This window comes from Sturnira hondurensis, unplaced genomic scaffold (assembly GCF_014824575.4).
Source record: "Sturnira hondurensis isolate 20B ecotype Veracruz unplaced genomic scaffold, ASM1482457v3 Scaffold0001872, whole genome shotgun sequence".
NCBI lineage: Eukaryota > Metazoa > Chordata > Mammalia > Chiroptera > Phyllostomidae > Sturnira > Sturnira hondurensis.
Window position 1 is genome coordinate 20,647,755 of NW_028074503.1, and position 6,000 is coordinate 20,653,754.

Here is a 6,000-nt window from a genome sequence, read left to right on the forward strand (position 1 = left end):
GGCTTCAAAATCACCAGATTCTGTAGCTTCATGTTGATCTCTGTCTCTTTCTCTCTTGCCCCATAAACACATATAGTTGAATATTAAGAAGTTTAATGCCTGAATAAGACAACCGGATGTTAACTCATGTTGGGTGCTTTGTATACTTTGTATACATAATGATTATATATGGTTTGTTTTCCATTATGTCCATTTTACAGGTTGAGACGATGAGGCACAGGGAGGTTAGATAACTTGGCCAGGGTCACACAGTAAACTGTGATGGATAGTGCAAGGTCCTGGATCTAGGGACAGAAGTCGTGCTGCTACTGCCTGTCATCCTGAAGGAGCACAGGGAGGGTAATGGCTGGAGGGGCACAGGGGGAGAGCACTGCTGATGGGAACCAGGGCTGTAGGCTGAGGGCCAGCCAGCTTAGGGGAGGGTACCAGGGGATTAATAATCCTCAACTCTTCTCTGCTCTCAATCGACTGCTTCTTTGCAAGGTGGCCCATTAACTGAACCAATAAGAAAGCCAGGGACAAGAGAACCTGCTGATAGGTCCACAACACTGAAGAAGGGTGGATGGTGAGTCCGGAGAGGCAGGCGGAAAGAAGCTCCCCAGATGAATTCTCTGCCAGAGAGTGACTCCTCCAGGTCAGCCGCAGCAATGTCTTCCTCGTGTTCACATTCTGCCAAACAATGACTGTCGCGTCGGAAGATTAATGAACAATTGTATTGCCTCTTTCTCTTCCCGGTCCTCTCTGCTCTTTCGTCTCCAAAATAAACAGGCCAGAAGTGAAAATGGCATTCCCAGCCCAGTGAGGGCAGCGGGGGATCACTGGATAAGAGAGTGTTGTGCCCTTGTCTGCCCCCTCCACGCTCACCATGGTCTGGGGGGTGTAAGTGGAGAACATTCTAGAGCAGGACCCCTCTTGTAAACACTCCACATTCCTTGTCCTTTTGCAGTTGGCCTGGAGGCCGGGAAGAGGGAGGGTGGAGTGTTTCTTTTTCTGGGGATGCTTCCAAGCCATTTTGTAGACCATCAGCAACTTTAATTTGGGTCATAACCAAAGTTCAAGAACCAAGCTATTCAGTGAACTCCTTTATAAGATGTTGAAAAAAAACCCACTGGTTTTCAAGTGACCAAAATTGTTGTCAGAAGCATTTCAGATTTGAATTCTATTCGTGAGAAAAATGTGGAAAGAGAAGGGCTGCGTATCTGTTCCTTCAGTTAGTACTTAACTGTCTACCAAGTGCCCTTGTACCAAAAATGATCAGCGAGAAGGACATTAATGGCTTACTAGAATGAATGAATATAGTCGAAAGGCTAAAATCAAAAATCTGATGTTTGGCTCTAAGGAGGTCATCTTGCTCTGGTTGGAGTATTTGTTCCTCACAGGCCTTTCATACGCCTGTTGATGGCCTTTTAACCACAAGCAGCTGGGATCTCAGTATGTGTTAAAATTTCTCTGGACACATTTGCACAAGAGAATGTGTGCTGGACCCTTCAGACGTGAAGGTCCCGGGGAGGTCATTTTGTGCGTCTCCCCTGTCTTTCTGCACTCAGCCTTTCCCACACTCGTTGATGGGACTCTTCCTAAGGGTGAGGACCCTGAAGAAGAGACGTTATCTTCTCTCACAATTCGCCTTGTCTTGCTGTGAGAAAGCAAGCTGCTCTCTTTAAATCTTGCCTGTTCAGAATTAAAAATAAAAAGCACAATAGTTTAATACATTTTATGACCTTCATGTTTTATTAAATTTCATAAAGGCATTCCCTCCAAAAGAGGGTCAGATTTTAAATTAAGCCTGTACAACAAATATTTAAACTCAGACTTAATAAAAAAAGTTATTGTGTATTCACGTAATTGCAATTGATTATAGAAGACTTAGGTATTGAAATTTTAAAAGGGTAGTAGATATTGTAAATGGATAATAATGTTTAACAGGATACTGTTAAATTTGGTATTTATTTGGCCTATATTATGTACATTTTGAAAATTTATTGAACAATGGCAATAGTTTTTAGATACAAGTGCTTCACACATAGACATGGCATAATAAACAGTGATGGAAAGAATGCGTGCATTATAGGAATGAAAAGTATCTGCAAATGCTATCCTCTGTTATGAGGACTAATGCACTTTAATTAACTCAATGTAACAAAATTCCATACAGAGTATAATCCATTGTAGCTTTGCAACAAGCTTTGAAGAAGTTATGTGAAATGTTCGAGCATCCTTAAGGAACTGAGCACTGAGAAACATCAACTATATGGACATAAAACATTCAGACAACAAGAAAAAAGAGATACTGGCCCTGTGCCAGCTCTCAGGGGTGCTAAAATGGTTAGATAAGCCTTTATGGAGGAAGCAAAATTGAGGAAGCTCTTGAATAACTTCCAAAGGGGCATATAATATGCTCTCCCATTTTATCATAACAAGCATTTAAAGATAATCAAAGGATTTGGCAAATATTCTCAGCAAGCAGCATATAAAGGCTATTTAAAAAAATTAAACTCCCCCCTCCATACCAGTGTTTCTCTCTATCCAGAATTTCCCCTTAGTTTTGTTTCCAGAAGTTTGACTTCATTGTGCTTAAATGTTCTGTATTTGTATTTTCCCACTTGGCCCAGTGAGCTTTTAATCTGTGTAATGGTGTCTTTCATTAGCATTGGAATTATAGTGGCCATTCCCTTGCCCCCAAATATTGTTTCTTTCCTATTCTTTCTCTTTTACTCTCCGAGGATTGCAATTACATAGATACTTTAATTCATCTCTCACATTTCTTTCTGTTCTGTTATTTTTACTGTTTTTTTTCTCCCTGTGCTTTAGTTTGGGTATTTACAAACAAGGTCTCTTAAGGTTCAATAATCTTATCTTTTGTTGTGTCCAGTCTGATATTAAGCCCCCATGCAACTTCAGATACTGTATTTTGTACTGGTAGAATGTTGATTTAGTTATTTTTTAAATATATGTTATTGATTATGCTATTAGTTATCCCATTTCCCCCTCTTCATTTCCCTCGACCCTGCACACCCCCTCCCACCCATATCCCCACCTTTAGTTCACGTCCATGTGTCATAAGTCCGTTAGCTTCTACATTTCCCATACTATTTTTACCCTCCCCCTGTCTATTTTCTACTTACCATCTATGCTGCTTATTCTCTATACATTTTCCTCCTCTCTCCTCCTCCCACTCCCCTATTGCTAACCCTCCATGTGATCTCCATTTCTGTGGTCCTGTTCCTGTCCTAGTTGTTTGCTTAGTTTGTTTTTCTTTTTGTTTTAGGTGTGGTTGTTAATAATTGTGAGTTTGATGTCATTTTACTATACATGTTTTTTATCTTCTTTTTCTTAGATAAGTCCCTTTAACATTTCAATGAAATAAGGGCTTAGTGATGATGAACTCCTTTAACTTGACCTTATCTGAGAAGCACTTTATCTGCCCTTCATGCTAAATGAAAGCTTTGCTGGATAAAACAATCTTGGATGTAGGTTCCTGCCTTTCATGACTTGGAATATTTCTTTCTACCCCCTTCTTGCCTGTAAGGTCTCTTTTGAGAAATCAGCTGACAGTCTGATGGGAACTCCTTTGTAGGTTACTATTTTCTTACCTCTTGCTGCTTCTAGGATTCTCTCCTTCATTTTTTATCTTGGCTAATGTAATTATGATGTGCCTTGGTGTGTTCCTCCTTGGGACCAACTTCTTTGCGACTCTCTGAGCTTCCTGGAGTTCCTAAAAGTCTATTTCCTTTGCCAAATTGGGGAAGTTCTCCTTTATTATTTGTTCAAATAAGTTTTCCACTTGTTGCTGTACCTCTTCCCCTTCTGATACCCCTATAATTTGGATGTTGGAACATTTAAAGATGTCCTGGAGGTTCCTAAGCCTCTCCTCATTTTTTTGAATTCTCATTTCTTCCTTCTTTTCTGTTTGGTTGTTTCTTTCTTCCTTCTGATCCACACCATTGATTTGAGTCCCAGTTTTCTTTCCATCACTATTGAATCCCTGTGCATTTTCCCTCATCTCACTTAGCATAGTCTTCATTTTTTCATCTAATTTGTGATCAAATTCAACCAATTCTGTGAGCATCCTCATCACTAGTGCTTTGAATTGTGTATCTGATAGGTTGGCTCTCTCTTCGTCACTTAGTTGTATTTGCTGTGGAGCTTTGACCTGTTTTTCCATTTGAGCCATTTTTTTTGTCACGTCTGTTATATATGAGAAGCAGAGCCTTAGGTGTTCACCATGGCAAGCCCCCCACCCTGCCCCGTCACTATGTTGTGACACTGTATGTGGGGGCGGGGTCAGAGAAGGAACAGTGGTGCTTGTTCCACTCTCTGCCATATTTCAGTCCCCTTTGCTGCTTTCCACAAGCAAACTGGGACCTTCTGGTGCTGATTCCCAGGTGGGTGGACTTGTGCACATTCTAGGAGCCTGTGGGTCTCTCCAACGAAACCTCCTGTGAGGCTGGGAGTCTCTCCCTGTGCCTCAACCCCGACAGGTGTTTCCAGTCAGTGTTTTGAGGCTTTATTTCTTGGTGCTGTGCCCCTGGGTTGCATGGTCTGTCTTGCTCCCCAATTTCGCCTGGTTTATTTGCACATGAATGTGGGACCACCTGGTCAGCCAGCCACCTTGCGCACAGCGCCTCACTGCACAATTGCCGCCTTGCTGGGTCTGCCCATTGCCACCCCACACTGGAGTCTGCCAGCTGCTGCCTGGTGCCACCACTTTTTTTTTTTACTGTGACCCCTCTCTGCCAGACTGCCTGACTCTGCCCTTTCTACCAGTCTGGATGAATGTGTCTATTTTAACTCCTTGGTTGTCCAACTTCCATACAGTTCAATTTTCTGTCAATTCTGGTTATTATTTTGTTTCTAAAGTGTTGTTGTTTTTACTTTGGTTGTGTGAGGAGGCACAGTGTATCTACCTATGCCTCCATCTTGGCCAGAAGTTTAATTCAGTTATTTTAAAAAATAGATTCCAATTCTCTATTGAACTATTTTATTTTTTAATCTTTTACATACATTTGCCCTCTATTTTCTTTGACATACTTTGTGAAGTCCTGTCTGTTAATTCCAACATCTAGATTATTTCTAAATCTGTTTCCATTAACTGTCTTATCTTTCCATTGACAGTCACTTGCTTCTGTTTTATTTTATTTTATTTTTTAAGATTTCATATATTTCTTTTTAGAGAGATGTGAAGGGATGAAAAAAGAAATGAAGAGAAACATTGATGTGAGAAAGCAACATTGATTGACTGCCTCTCATAGGTGCCCCAATCGGTCACCAAACCTGCAACCCAGGTACGTGCCCTGACTGGGAATTGAACTTGTGACCTTTCACTTTTCAGTATGATGTGCAATCAACTATGTTACATGGGTCAGTGCTGTCTCATTTTATTTCTAGTAAATTTTGATAGCATGCTGGGCATTTTAAATTATGTTTCACAGAGGTTTTGATTACGTTACATTTTATAGGGAGTTGAGTTTTATTCTGTAGGTGTTAAATTTCTGGTGAACCACCATTTTTCTTTTCAGGATTGCTGAAAGCTTTGTTCCAATAGATCTAATTCAGTTTTTTTCTTATTCTCAAGGCATTGTCCTTGCTTCTAAAATATGGCCTCGCTAATTTTTCAAGATGTTTGTCGAAGTACCTTTACTCTGGCTGTTCCCTATGGGATTTTTGCAACCTCTGATCATTTCTTGATTTCTCAGCATCTGCTGTTTTCTAGGCTATCTAGAGTCTCATGATGTACTTGCAAAGGTCAGGAACTGCCCTGGAACCTGAGGGATGTTTCCACACAGATTTTTGGGTGGTTTACCCTTCTGTGTCACCCTGTACTAACAGCTCAGTTACATCAGCAGGCCCAGACTCTGATTCGCTTCCTCCAGCCACCAACATCACCATTTATTGCTTGGGCTTCTCTTCTCTGCATTGAGCCCAGAAAACATCATCAGGAAGAAAGTTTGGGTTCTATGGGGATCATCTATGCCCTCATTCTCTTAAGGAACACAGCAT